Raw genomic sequence first — 15,844 nt, 5'->3', positions numbered from 1 at the left:
ATTTATCCTAACATTCTTGAGTATATCGGATATGTAAATCTATTTATGGCCCCATACACATTTTCCTGTACTTGGGACTGGTATCTGAAGTGTTAGGCCCCCTGCCCCATTCATATTCAAAACATCTAAGAAATTAATTAGTTCATTTGTAATTAGCTTTAGTTTTACAATTTTCCAAATATAGAATTAATTTTAAAAAGTGAATATGAAAATGGGCGCTATTACATTTTAGATATGACCTATAACAATCCATGGATGTTGTCAGTTGTCACTATTGTCATACTACCTCCATTTCAATATATAAAACATTTTGGTAGGCCATTTTATCCTACCAAAACATCTTATATTTTGGAATGGAGGTAGTACAATGGAATTTGCTTCAAATGTTAGATAATATATAGTGTCGACTTATTGGTATTACTGAGCTACTTCCATCGAATGTTGATGCATGTTACCAGTACTTCTGCGAGTAGTAGATCATATCCATTCTGCCATATCATGTTTGCATAGAAAATTCAATTTTATTTTGAGAATAGTTTGCAGTGTACAAATTTTCCATCTACTTATGGTTATCTAAAACGGCTAGTAGCATATGTACGCGTGTTTTTAGTTCCTACCTTTTGAATATTTTTGTGTTGACTATGTTCTTGACCATATGTCCTCGTTGTTAGTTCATTTGCTATAGAGAAAAAAATAACCGGTGTGATCAAGTCAGCATGGTATTACTTGCAAGTGTTTTGAGTAACCCTTCCTCTTGTGTCTCATGAACTCCTTGAGCTTTATGTGGAACACTCAGTCAACAATATCAGGTCTTTCTGATGCAGCTTGGCCTACTTCCTGTAGCATATAGACTGTATCTCCGGCCAAGCTGCGTTGAACATGAATGTCATAAATTGGTCTGCATATCCAGCTCACTGACATATTGCCATAGCATCTTGGTAGTTTTGCGCTTTGTATCTTGGGCTATCTATGAAGCTGGATGGCACATGGCAGCATGGTTTATAAGGTGGTAAAGCAACCTAAAGTGAGCACCATCTACTCTGATGCTTAAGCGATGTATGGTCACTGTCGGCCTAAGCGCCTAAAGCAGGTATATTTCTAAGGCGTTGCCAGGGCGCCTTACCACTTAAGCGATGCTGAAGCGTCTGAAGCAGGGCACTTTATAAACAGAGCATGGAAGTAGTATTCTCTTTCGTACCTGTTCATCCCTTGTGTCTCCTCTTTCTATTGCCTCTTGCAAGCCAACATATAATTCCGTTCTTAGGTGTCCTTGGTGTCTTTTGATCCAGTCCAGTTTGTACTGTAAAATACATGCAAGGGCATCCCCATTTAACTGCAGTTTAAGCTTTTCACAAACCAGGAAGTGTTTCGATTGGTTAGTATGGTGTTGTATATGACTCATAGTATTCCAACACTGTTACATGCTTTCTCTTGCATTTTGCACCTTCTTTTAATATATCTTGTATATTTCCTCTATACCCATCTTTTCTGTAGGGGAATAATAATGGATACTGCATAGCCATGAATTATGAATGGTTCTTTGATATTCTTCTCGGCCTAATGGCCTTTTACTGAACAATGATATCCATCCTTTTCTATTCCCTATTGTATCATTCACAATCAAGCCTATAACTTCGGTTGCCATTCTGAGTGTTTTTGCTAGTCTATTATCTCTATCCAACATATTTTTAAGGCCCTCGACAATGTGATGATCTGTTGACTCCCTTGTATCTTCTGATGCTGACGCGTTAATCCTGTTTTTACCTCAATTGTAGGGTCATAGGTGCATAACTGCATTGTGCATGGCTCATCTTTACCTTCAGGTAGTAGAGTTCCTATTCTGAGGTATTTTTGGCCATTCATTCCAAATACATAAGTTCCACGACCATTGTTTATTTTTGTGTCTACCTTTCCTCCCGTTGATGTGAAAGCGGACATGGACTTGTACAATCTAAATATTTTGCATTTAGTGTTTCCTTGGCAATTTGGCATGGTTATCCTGCGGCTCTCTTAATAGTGGCAAGTCAACCTTGCCCTGTTGGTAGCAGTCTGAAAGATGGCATGCTTCTCGCTCTACCTGAAGTTCTTTCTTCATACCAGAATATCGCACCACATACTCACTTGCAGCTTGGGTTTCTGACGCCCAAGTTTCCATATCCGCCCTCTCCAATGTCCTATTCAAGTTTCCTAATTCAGCATCAATTTAACATTCATAATGTCTAGTTGTTCTTTTTGGTGCTGAAAAGAGAATGATAGAACTCACAATTTGTTTTTTCTCTATCCTAATTTTTTATGGTGTACACTTTGTGTTATTTTTAGTCCTTTACACACCCCTAAAAGAAATACCAGGTTCATGAATGTCCAAATTGTAGATCTGGATTGAACTTTCTAGCTACTTACCTCTTAGTCATACCAGCTTGACTGATTATTGATTTTGATCTGTGCAGATGGTACTTACTGGAGGCTCGCTCGATGGACCGATGGCACAATTGAGGATATTCGTGCACTTTCTTGTGAGAGTTCTTTTTCTTCTTTGAGGGAAAGCTATCATGGTCGTGTATATTTATTTGGTGTAATAGCTACATCATCTGCAAAAAAGACAAGTAAAAAGCTGGAGGGTTGCCTGCGATGGGTACAAATCTAATCTATCATGGGTTTTGTTTATGGGGCCATGAGATTGATTGTGAGATTGGTGTAAACAATATGTGATGGACCGTAAGATTGATCCTGAGATTACTGTATATGGTATTAGGAACAAAATCAACAGAGAATACATGCAAATGATCAATGCAGGGTTGGATTGTTTGGGAGAAGCCGCAAGATTGATCCTGAGATCAATGTATATGGTATTAGGAACAAAAACAAAAGACAATACATGCAAATGATCCGTGTAGGGTTGGATTGTTTGGAAGAAGCGATCAACAAACCTATCTTGGCTTGGGTCGCTGGTCATGCTGCATATTGTTGTGAGAGCCACCTTGGAGGGGCGACATGTGCCTTCCAGCCCTATTTGCTTGAGTCAAAAAAAGACCCGAGAGAGGAGGAAGGACGTAGAGGTGGAAGTTTGGATCGCTGACCTGAGAGGAGGAAGGATGTATGCGTGAAAGCCTGGAAACACCCCAATGCACTGGCCGTGAAGATGATTTAGGGAAGCTGGGGTTCCTTAGCGTAGGTTCTTTTGAATTTTTTAGATCGCTTCATAAGTTGGCCACGATAGGTTAAGACTTTTAAAAGGAATATTAAAGGTAGACGTGAGGGAAGTTTTTCCTATTATAATGTAATATAATGGCAATGGTGGGAAATTTTGAAGTTAAATCTAATCTAATGGCCATATATTTTTTAGTGTTAAATTAACGGTCAGATGTTTCTATTTTTTGTGGTAATTTCTAGGCTAATTTTCTTTTTCCTGGTTAATCCGTAAAATACTTTTCATATATAAATAGATTTGGAAATTTTCATTTCATTACTTATTGCGCGTGCAATATTTTTTTAGATTTTTACCTAATACAAATTCATTTTGAAATTATATTTAATATGACTCGAAATTTTGGGATAATTTTTTTTGGATCCCATCAAAATGTGGGATTTTTGGTTGAATTCTGTTTTGAGAGGTTGGTTTAAATTATTAATCGTTGTCTTGGCTAGAAAATGGGCTGTAATTTTAACACACTGTAAATGAGTTGTAGTAAATTCCATTAGAATTCAAAAGTGGGTTGTACACTATTACAAATCACAAATGGGCTATATGTTCTCTGCCACAGATGTGATGCTCACTTGTGGGCCTACTATTTTTTGAGAATTATAGTCAGTGACACACATGGAAGGCTTGTGGGCCTACTAAGGCGTACGGAAGGCTTTATAAACTTATAGTCAAGACACGATTCTAGCAGCAGTGGCCGTTGGTTGTCCATCCAATGGCTATAGTGCTTCTTCAATCTCGGATATTCTTTCTCCAGTCGCCCAAACCATCTCCGGCGGTACCACCTGCTACCGCCTCCTGTGGCCGACTGTGCTGCCGCGCAGGCTTCATCGGCCTACTGTAGTCCCAAACGCCGTCCAGGCCATTCCTCTGCTCACCAACACCTTCTGTTTTTCACCGGCGACGGCAGCCTCATACCATAGCCGGACCAGTGAACCCTCTTACTCCCCTCCGCATGGGCATCTACTGTTGTGTCTTCGTCAGCTTCGTGTCGTTCCCTTTGTAATACTCGCCATCGTTCACTGTGCTGGTTCTCTCGGCGCGGTGTGGTCAACTTTGTCAACAAACGACAACCATCGGGGACAGAGATCCAGTGCCTTGCCCATAGCAACGCACGACGTAACTGGCGGCCAGCCATCCGTTGGATCGGGGGGCGGCTCAGATGAGGCATGTACGTGGATTGGCTGACAGTAGGGACGCACATGGCCCATGGCCGCACGCAGCAAGTGCCCCCATGTTATGCGAAAACAAATAATTTCTCGCGCTGACAGGTTTGACCCACCAGTTACATCTTCGCACGCAAGGAAGTGCTTCCTTTATTACGCAGAAATAAAAAGTTTCCTCTCCGTGACAGCTGGGGCCCAACAGCTTTATTATGATCATTTTCGTGAAAATATAGATTGTAACAAAGATCCTAAATTGTTTTATTTTTATTTTAACTCGAAAAAGAAGAAATAAAAAACTAGACAACACCTTCGCACGCAAGGAAGTGCCACCTTATTACACGAAAAAATTGATTCCCCCTGCTAGCTGGGACCCACCAAATTTGTAGGCTGACTTGCGGGCCTACTAAGTTAACGCGTACGCAGGGCTTTGTCAACTTAGTCAATAAACGATTCTAGCTGCACTGACCGTTCAATGTTAATCCAACGGCCAAGCTGCGTCTTCAACCTCTGGTCTTGTCGCTCCAGCCGCCTGATACGTCCCCAACGTATCTATAATTTTTTATTGCTCCATGCTATATTATCTACTGTTTTGGACTATATTAGGCTTTATTTTCCACTTCTATATTAATTTTGGGACTAACCTACTAACCGGAGGCCCAGCCTAGAATTGCTGTTTTTTGCCTATTTCAGTGTTTTGGATAAACAGAATATCAAACGGAGTCCAAACGGAATAAAATCTTCGGAAACGTGATTTTCTCGCCGAACGTGATCCAGGAGACTTGGACCCTACTGCAAGGGATCAAAGAGGTGGTCATGAGGGTGGGGGGCGCGCTCCCCCTAGGACGCGCCCCCTGCCTCATGGGACCCTCAGTGCTCCACCGACGTACTCCTTCCTCCTATATATACACACGTACCCCCAAACGATCAGAACAGGAGCCAAAAACCTAATTCCACCGCCGCAACTTTCTGTATCCACGAGATCCCATCTTGGGGCCTGTTCTGGAGCTCCGCCGGAAGAGGGCCGTCATCACGGAGGGCTTCTACATCATCCTAGCCCCTCCGATGAAGTGTGAGTAGTTTACCTTAGACCTTCGGGTCCATAGTTAGTAGCTAGATGGCTTCTTCTCTCTCTTTGAATCTCCATACAAAGTTCTCCCCCTCTCTCGTGGAGATCTATTCGATGTAATCTTCTTTTTGCAGTGTGTTTGTTGAGACCGATGAATTGTGGGTTTATGATCAAGTCTATCTATGAATAATATTTGAATCTTCTCTGAATTCTTTTATGCATGATTGGTTATCTTTTCAAGTCTCTTCGAATTATCCGTTTGGTTTGGCCAACTAGATTGGTAGTTCTTGAAATGGGAGAAGTGCTTAGCTTTGGGTTCGATCTTGCGGTGTCCTTACCCAGTGACAGAAGGGGCAGCAAGGCACGTATTGCATCGTTGCCATCGAGGATAACAAGATGGGGTTTATTTCATATTGCATGCATTTATCTCTCTACATCATGTCATCTTGCTTAAGGCGTTACTCTGTTTTTAACTTAATACTCTAGATGCATGCTGGATAGCGGTCGATAAGTGGAGTAATAGTAGTAGATGTAGAATCGTTTCGATCTACTTGTCACGGACGTGATGCCTATATACATGATCATGCCTAGATATTCTCATATTTATGCACAATTCTATCAATTGCTCAACAATAATTTGTTCACCCACCGTAGAATACTTATGCTCTTGAGAGAAGCCACTAGTGAAACCTATGGCCCCCGTGTCTATTCTCATCATATCAATCTCCATCACTTTTATATTGCTTTGCTATTTACTTTGCCTTTACTTTTTACTTTGCATCTTTATATCAGAAATACCAAAAAATTCTATCTATCAGATCTCACTCTCGTAAGTGACCATGAAGGGCTTGGCAACCCCTAATCGCGTTGGTTGCGAGTAGCTATCGCTTTGTGCAGGTACGAGGGACTTGAGCGTGGGATCCTATTGGATTGATACCTTGGTTCTCAAAAACTGAGGGAAATACTTATGCTACTCTACTGCATCATCCCTTCCTCTTCGGGGAAAACCAACGCAAGCTCAAGATGTAGCAAGAAGGATTTCTGGCGCCGTTGCCGGGGAGTCTACGCAAAAAGTCAACATACCAAGTACCCATCACAATCCCTATCTCTCGCATTACATTATTTTCCATTTGCCTCTCATTTTCCTCTCCCCCCAATTCACCCTTGCCGTTTCATTCGCCCTCTCTCTCTCTATCCTCCCTCTCTATTTGCCTCTTTTTGTCCGCTTGCTTTTTGTTTGCCCGTGTGTTAGATTGCTTGTTTGTCGCGATGGCTCAAGATGCTACCAAATTGTGTGACTTCACCAATACTAATAATAATGATTTCCTTAGCACTCCGATTGCTCCTCTTACCGATGCTGAATCTTGTGAAATTAATACTACTTTGTTGAATCTTGTTATGAAAGATCAATTCGCCGGCCTTCCTAGTGAAGATGCCGCTACTCATCTGAATAGCTTCGTTGATTTATGTGATATGCAAAAGAAAAAAGATGTCCATAATGATGTCGTTAAATTGAAGCTATTTCCTTTTTCACTTAGAGATCGTGCTAAAGCTTGGTTTTCGTCTTTGCCTAAGAATAATATTGATTCATGGAACAAATGCAAAGATGCTTTTATCTCTAAGTATTTTCCTCCCGCTAAGATCATCTCTCTTAGAAACGATATAATGAACTTTAAACAACTTGATCATGAACATGTTGCACAAGCTTGGAAGAGAATGAAATTAATGATACGTAATTGCCCTACTCATGGTTTGAATTTGTGGATGATTATACAAATTTTTTATGCTGGATTGAATTTTGCTTCTAGAAATCTTTTAGATTCGGCTGCGGGAGGCACTTTTATGGAAATCACTTTAGGAGATGCTACTAAACTCCTAGATAATATTATGTTTAATTATTCTCAATGGCATACTGAAAGAACTTCTAATAAAAAAGTGCATGCGATAGAAGAAATTAATGTGTTGAGTGGAAAGATGGATGAACTTATGAAATTATTTGCTACTAAGAGTGTTTCTTCTGATCCTAATTATATGCCTTTGTCTACTTTGATTGAGAATAACAATGAATCTATGGATATGAATTTTTTTGGTAGGAATAATTTTGATAACAACGCTTATAGAGGGAATTTTAATCCTAGGCCATATCCTAGTAATCCTTCTAATAATTATGGGAATTCCTACAACAACTCTTATGGAAATTATAATAATATGCCCTCTGATTTTGAATCTAATATTAAATAATTTATTTGCTCGCAAAAGAATTTTAATGCTACGATTGAAGAAAAATTGCTTAAGATTGATGATTTGGCTAGGAACGTTGATAGAATTGCTCTTGATGTTGATGCTTTGAAACTTAGATCTATTCCACCTAAGCATATTAATGAGTCTCTAAAATCCATGAGAATTTCAATTGATGAGTGTAAAGAAAGAACCGCTAGGATGCGTGCTTCCAAAGATGCCTTTATTAAAGCATGTTTTTCCAATTCCTATGAAAATCAAGATGAAGATCTAAAAGTTATTGATGTGTCTCCTATTAAATCTTTATTTTGCAATATGAATCTTGATGAAACTGAATATGATCTTCCTTTACCTAGAAGGCGTTCTAAAAATTCGGAGTGTTTAGATCTTAATGATGAAATTGATGAAAGTGGGATTGAAAGAAATAAAAATATAGATGTTGCTAAACCCACTATATTGGATTTCAAGGAATTTAATTATGAAAATTGCTCTTTGATTGATTGTATTTCCTTGTTGCAATCCGTGCTAAATTCTCCACATGCTTATAGTCGAAATAAAGCCTTCATCGAACATATTGTTGATGCCTTGATGCAATCTTATGAAGAAAAACTTGAGTTGAAAGTTTCTATCCCTAGAAAACTCTATGATGAGTGGGAACCAACTATTAAAATGAAAATTAAAGATTATGAGTTTTATGCTTTGTGTGATTTGGGTGCTAGTGTCTTTACTATTCCCAAGACTTTGTGTGATTTACTAGATTTCCGTAATTTTGATGATTGCTCTGTAAACTTGCATCTTGCGGATTCCACTATTAAGAAACCTATGGGAAGAATTAATGATGTTCTTATTGTTGCAAATAGGAATTATGTGTCCGTAGATTTCATTGTTCTTGATATAGATTGCAATCCTTCTGCCCTATTATTCTTGGTAGACCTTTCCTTAGAACGGTTGGTACGATTATTGATATGAAGGAAGGGAATATTAGATTTCAATTTCCATTAAAAAAGGGCATGGAACACTTTCCAAGAAAGAAAATAAAATTACCTTATGAAACTATCATGAGAGCCACTTATGGATTACCTACCAAAGATGGCAATACCTAGATCTATTCTTGCTCGTTATGCCTAGCTAGGGGCGTTAAACGATAACGCTTGTTGGGAGGCAACCCAATTTTATTTTTATTCCTTGCTTTTTGCTCCTGTTTAGTAATAAATAAATTATTTAGCCTCTGTTTTGGTTGTGTTTTTTTGTGTTTAATTAGTGTTTGTGCCAAGTAGAACCGTTGGGAAGACTTGGGGAAAGTCTTGTTGAACTTGCTGTGAAAAACAGAAACTTTAGCGCTCACGAGAACTTATGTCATTTTAATTTGAAGAGTGCTATTTAGTTAATTCTTTTTGCATATGATTAATAGATAAATTCCTCGCGTCCAGCAATTTATTTTAGAATTTTTGGGGTTCCAGATCTTGCGCTAGTTACAGATTACTACAGACTGTTCTGTTTTTGACAGATTCTGTTTTTCGTGTGTTGTTTGCTTATTTTGATGAATCTATGACTAGTAAAATAGTTTATAATCCATAGAGAAGTTAAAATACAGTAGGTTTAACACCAATATAAATAAAGAATGAGTTCATTACAGTACCTTTAAGTGGTCTTTTGTTTTCTTTCGCTAACGGAGCTCACGAGTTTTCTATTTTGAGTTTTGTGTTGTGAAGTTTTCAAGTTTTGGGTGAATTCTTTTGATTGATCATGGAACAAGGAGTGGAAAGAGCCTAAGCTTAGGGATGCCCATGTAACCCCCAATATAATCCAAGGACACCAAAAAGTCAAAGCTTGGGGATGCCCCGGAAGGCATCCCCTCTTTCGTCCACTTTCATCGGTAATTTACTTGGAGCTATATTTTTATTCACCAACATGATATGTGTTTTGCTTGGAGCGTCTTGTGTTATTTGTGTCTTTGTTTGTTAGTATGCCACAATCATCCTTTCTGTACACACCTTTTGAGAGAGCCATACATGAATTAAAATTTGATAGAATACTCTATGTGCTTCACTTATATCTTTTGAGCTAGATAATTTTGCCCTATGTGCTTCACTTATATCTTTTGAGCTAGATAATTTTTCTCTATGTGCTTCACTTATATCTTTTGAGCGTTATAATTTTGCTCTATGTGCTTCACTTATATCCTTTGAGCTAGATAATTTTGCTCTATGTGCTTCACTTATATCTTTTGAGCGTTATAATTTTGCTCTATGTGCTTCACTTAGATCTTTTAGAGCATGGTGGTGGATTCCTTTTAAAGAAACTATTGATCTCTCATGCTTCACTTAAATTAATTTGAGAGTCTCTTAATAGCATGGTTATTTTCCTAATAATAATATGCTTGGTATTCAAGATTTGTGAAACTTTCTTTTGAGTGTATTGAATACTAAGAAAAGATTGAAGCATGATAATTGTTTTGAGATATGGAGGTGATAATATTAAAGTCGTGCTAGTTGAGTAGTTGTGAATTTAAAGAATACTTTTGTTGAAGTTTGTGATTCCCATAGCATGCACGTATGGTGAACCGTTATGTGATGAAGTCGGAGCATGATTTATTTATTGATTGTCTTCCTTATGAGTGGCGGTCGGGGACGAGCGATGGTCTTTTCCTACCAATCTATCCCCCTAGGAGCATGCGCGTAATACTTTTCTTTGATAACTTCTAAATTTTTGCAATAAGTATATGAGTTCTTTATGACTAATGTTGAGTCCATGGATTATACGTACTCCCACCCTTCCACCCTTGCTAGCCTCTCTAATACCGCGCAACTTTCGCCGGTATCATACACCTACCATATACCTTCCTCAAAACAGTCACCATACCTACCTATTATGGCATTTCCATAGCCATTCCGAGATATATTGCCATGCAACTTTCCACCATCTAGTTCCTCATGACACATCCACCATTATCATATTGCTTAGCATGATCATGTAGTTGACATAGTATTTGTGGCAAAGCCACCTTTCATAATTCTTTCATACTTGTCACTCTTGATTCATTGCATATCCCGGTACACCGCCAGAGGCATTCATATAGAGTCATACTTTGTTTTAGTATCGAGTTGTAATTATTGAGTTGTAAATAAAAAGAAGTGTGATGATCATCATTCAATAGAGCATTGTCCCAAAAAAAAGCAAGGCCAAAAAAAAGAAGACCCAAAAAAATAAAAAAAATAAAAAAGGGGCAATGCTACTATCCTTTTTTCCACACTTGTGCTTCAAAGTAACACCATGATATAGCAAGTCTCATATATTGTGCTTCAAAGTAGCACCATGTTCTTCATATAGAAAGTCTCATATGTTGTCACTTTCATATACTAGTGGGAATTTTACGTTATAGAACTTGGCTTGTATATTCCAATGATGGGCTTCCTCAAATTGCCCTAGGTCTTCGTGAGCAAGCAAGTTGGATGCACACCCACTAGTTCCTTTTGTTGAGCTTTCATACATTTATAGCTCTAGTGCATCCGTTGCATGGCAATCCCTACTCACTCACATTGATATCTATTGATGGGCATCTCCATAGCCCGTTGATACGCCTAGTTGATGTGAGACTATATTCTCCTTTTTGTCTTCTCCACAACCACCATTCTATTCCACCTATAGTGCTATATCCATGGCTCACGCTCATGTACTGCGTGAAGATTGAAAAAGTTTTGAAAAAGTTAGAGTATGAAACAATTGCTTGGCTTGTCATCGGGGTTGTGCATGATTTAAATACTTTGTGTGGGGAAGATGGAGCATAGCCAGACTATATGATTTTGTAGGGATAACTTTCTTTGGCCATGTTATTTTGAGAAGACATAATTGCTTTGTTAGTATGCTTGAAGTATTATTATTTTCTATGTCAATATAAACTTTTGTCTTGAATCTTTCTAATCTGAATATTCATACCACAATTAAGAAGATTTGCATTGAAATTATGCCAAGTAGCACTCCGCATCAAAAATTCTCTTTTTATCATTTACCTACTCGAGGACGAGCATGAATTAAGCTTAGGGATGCCTGATACGTCTCCAATGTATCTATAATTTTTGATTGCTCCATGCTATATTATCTACTGTTTTGGACTATATTGGGCTTTATTTTCCACTTTTATATTATTTTTGGGACTAACCTATTAACCGGAGGCCCAGCCCAGAATTGCTATTTTTTTGCCTATTTCAGTGTTTCGGATAAACAGAATATCAAACGAAGTCCAAACGGAATAAAATCTTCGGAAACGTGATTTTCTCGCCGAACGTGATCTAGGAGACTTGGATACTACTGCAAGGGATCAAAGAGGTGGTCACGAGGGTGGGGGGCGCCCCCCTAGGGAGCGCCCCCTGCCTCGTGGGCCCCTTGGTGCTCCACCGACGTACTCCTTCCTCCTATATATACACGCTTACCCCCAAACGATCAGAACAGGAGCCAGAAACCTAATTCCACCGCTGCAACTTTCTGTATCCATGAGATCACATCTTGGGGCCTGTTCCGGAGCTCCGCCGGAAGAAGGCCGTCATCACGGAGGGCTTCTACATCATCCTAGCCCCTCCGATAAAGTGTGAGTAGTTTACCTCATACCTTCGGGTCCATAGTTAGTAGCTAGATGGCTTCTTCTCTCTCTTTGAATCTCAATACAAAGTTCTCCCCATCTCGCGTGGAGATCTATTTGATGTAATCTTCTTTTTGCGGTGTGTTTGTTGAGACCGATGAATTGTGGGTTTATGATCAAGTCTATCTATGAATAATATTTGAATCTTCTCTAAATTCTTTTATGCATGATTGGTTATCTTTGCAAGTCTCTTCGAATTATTCGTTTGGTTTGGCCAACTAGATTGGTAGTTCTTGCCATGGGAGAAGTGCTTAGCTTTGGGTTCGATCTTGCGGTGTCCTTACCCAGTGACAGAAGGGGCAGCAAGACACGTATTGCATCGTTGCCATCGAGGATAACAAGATGGAGTTTATTTCATATTGCATGAATTTATCTCTCTACATCATGTCATCTTGCTTAAGGCGTTACTCTGTTTTTAACTTAATACTCTAGATGCATGCTGGATAGCGGTCGATGAGTGGAGTAATAGTAGTAGATGTAGAATCGTTTCGATCTACTTGTCACGGACGTGATGCCTATATACATGATCATGCCTAGATATTCTCATAATTATGCACAATTCTATCAATTACTCAACAGTAATTTGTTCACCCACCGTAGAATACTTATGCTCTTGAGAGAAGCCACTAGTGAAACCTATGCCCCCCGGGTCTATTCTCATCATATCAATATCCATCACTTTTATATTGCTTTGCTATTTACTTTGCCTTTACTTTTTACTTTGCATCTTTATATCAGAAATACCAAAAATATTCTATCTATCAGATCTCACTCTCGTAAGTGACCGTGAAGGGCTTGACAACCCCTAATCGCGTTGGTTGCGAGTAGCTATCGCTTTGTGCAGGTACGAGGGACTTGAGCGTGGGCTCCTACTGGATTGATACCTTGGTTCTCAAAAATTGAGGGAAATACTTACGCTACTCTGCTGCATCATCCCTTCCTCTTCGGGGAAAACCAACGCAAGCTCAAGACGTAGCACCGCCCAAACCTGCGCCCGCCGTACCGCCTGCTTGAGCCTCCCGCGGCCGGCTGTGCTGCCGCGCAGGCCTCACCGCCCCACCATACTCCCATCCATGGCCTGGCCATCCCTCTACTCACCCACACCTGTTGTTATTCTCCGGCGATGGCAAACGAACCAGTAAACCCTCGTACTCCCCTCCGTGTGGGAAACACCTGTCGTGTCTTCCCCGGCTCCGTGTCGTTCCTTCGTAGGCCTTGCTGTCGTTGACCGCCATGGTGCTCTCGGCGCGGCGTGGTCAACGAACGACATCCATCGGAAGTGGACTGTACATGGAGAGGCTAACAGCTGGGTCCATGGCCGCACGCAAGGAAATGCCTCCTTATTACGCGCAAAATAATGATTCCTCTACCTGACAACTGGGACCCACCGAAAGGGCATCTGTATTTCACGAAAAAATGTTCCCCGCCGACAGGTCGGACCCACCAGCTATATCTTCGCATGCAAGGAAGTGCCTCCTTATTACGCACAACAAATGAATACCCCCCCGCTAGCTGGGACCCACCATAGTGGGAGGCTGACTTGTGGGCCTACTAAGTTGACGGGGACGGAGGGCTTTGTCAACTTAGGCTGGTTGTATTGGGGAGTATCATATACTAGTATCATGCATATGGTACTAGTCTATGACTCTACATCCCTAATGCATAGTATCATATGTTGGTATCATAGAGGACTACATTTATTGTCATGCATGACACAAAGTAGCACATCATTTAATATGATACGGTATCATGATATGATACTCAAGCCTCTCTTTCTTCATTTAATTCTATGCCACCTCATCAAAATTGCTTAGTTGGCATGCATGATACTACCTATGATACTCCCATTACAGGCAGCCTTAGCCAATATGAACGATTTTAGCTCCAGTGACCGTACGATGTCCATCCAACGGCCGTAGTTCTTGTTCAACCTCTGGTCTTCTTGCTCCAGTTGCCCAAACCAACGCCGGTCATGTCGCGTGATTTTGCCTCCCATGGTCGGCTGTGATGCCGCGAAGGCCTCACTGCCCCTACTACTCCCACTGTTGGCCAGTCCATCCCTCTACTCACCCACACACCCCGTTATTCTGCGGCGACGAAAGCCTCACACCGCAGCCGAACCAGTTAACCCTCGTACTCCTCTTTGCGTGAGCATCCACTGCCTCGTCTTCCCTGGCTCCGTGTCGTCCCCTTCCTAGGCCTCGCTGTCATCCACCGCCCTGGTGCTCTCTGCGCGGCGTGGTCAACGTGGTCAAGGAACGATTCCATCGGAAGAGTACTATACGTGGAGTGGCTGACAGCTGAGTCCACGGCCATAGCAAGGAAGTGTCTCCTTATTACACGGAAAATAATGATTCCTCCACCTGACAGCAGGGACCCACTAGACGGGCCACCGTATTTCGTGAAAAAAAATTCCGCCCTGACTGCTGGCACCCACCAACTATATCTTCGCACGCAAGGAAGTGCCTGACAGTCGTGACCTACCTGGTCGAAGCGTATGTAGCGTTGTCATTCTGGTCGCGAACGTGTACGTACATACTGGCCGATCGGTCTGTCTACAGGCTGCAGCGATGAACCTTGGCTATGTAAGGAAGGGCACGTGTCGTAGTAGAGGCGCGCACATGTCGTAGTAGAGGCGCGCTCGTAGCATGTACACATACGTACAGCAGCCAGGGTGCAAGAAAGTAAATACGACCACGTACGTATATACGGGCGGGGTCTCGAACGCCTACTCGCGCATACGTACGGCCAGGGCTTGTGTACATGTATGGGTCGGAACGGAGAAACTGCATCGTCGTCGTGTTCGTGGGGAGGCAACGGAATGCGTCGTGTTCATCGGGAGGCAACAGAATACGTGATGTTCATCGGGAACCAACCGGCTTGGACAGAACAACTGATGGAAACGAGGCCTGTCATACCACAGAACAGAGGAAACGGCCTTGTGTTCGACCGGCCACGGCCGAAATTCATCGAGAGGGGTCTAGCATACCGCAAAATGGAGAAAACAGACTTCTCTTGGACCTCCTACTATCGAAACGGGGTCCTGTTGATCGGGAGGGGTGTGGCATACCGCAAAATGGAGGAAACAGACTTGCGTTGGAGCGCTATGGTCGAAACGGGGGTCTTGTTCATCGGGAGGGATGTGGCGTACCTCAAAACAGGACTCCACGGGATACTGTTCATCTCCACCGTCGACCTCCTTCGGCCTCCACGGGCTACTATTCATCCACCGTCGACCTCCTCCAGCCTCCACCTGCGACTGTTCATCCACGGGCTCATGTTCATCCAACCTCCAACGCTCCTCCACCGGCTACTGTTCAACCAACCCTCTCCACGGGGTCCTGTTCAACCACCCCTCCACGGGCTATTGTTCATCCAACCCTCCACTGGCTACTGTTCAACCAGCCCTCCACGGGGTCCTGTTCGTCCAGCCCTCCACGGGGTCCTGTTCATCGACCCCCAACCGTCGGGGTCCTGTTCATCCAACGACAACAGCCTCTACTACCATGGGGTCCTGTTCATCCACTCCCCCACCAGGA

Source organism: Triticum dicoccoides, chromosome 1A (assembly GCF_002162155.2).
Source record: "Triticum dicoccoides isolate Atlit2015 ecotype Zavitan chromosome 1A, WEW_v2.0, whole genome shotgun sequence".
Classification (NCBI taxonomy): Eukaryota; Viridiplantae; Streptophyta; class Magnoliopsida; order Poales; family Poaceae; genus Triticum; species Triticum dicoccoides.
The sequence above is the reverse complement of the archived record's forward strand: the minus strand, read 5'-3'. Positions refer to the sequence as shown.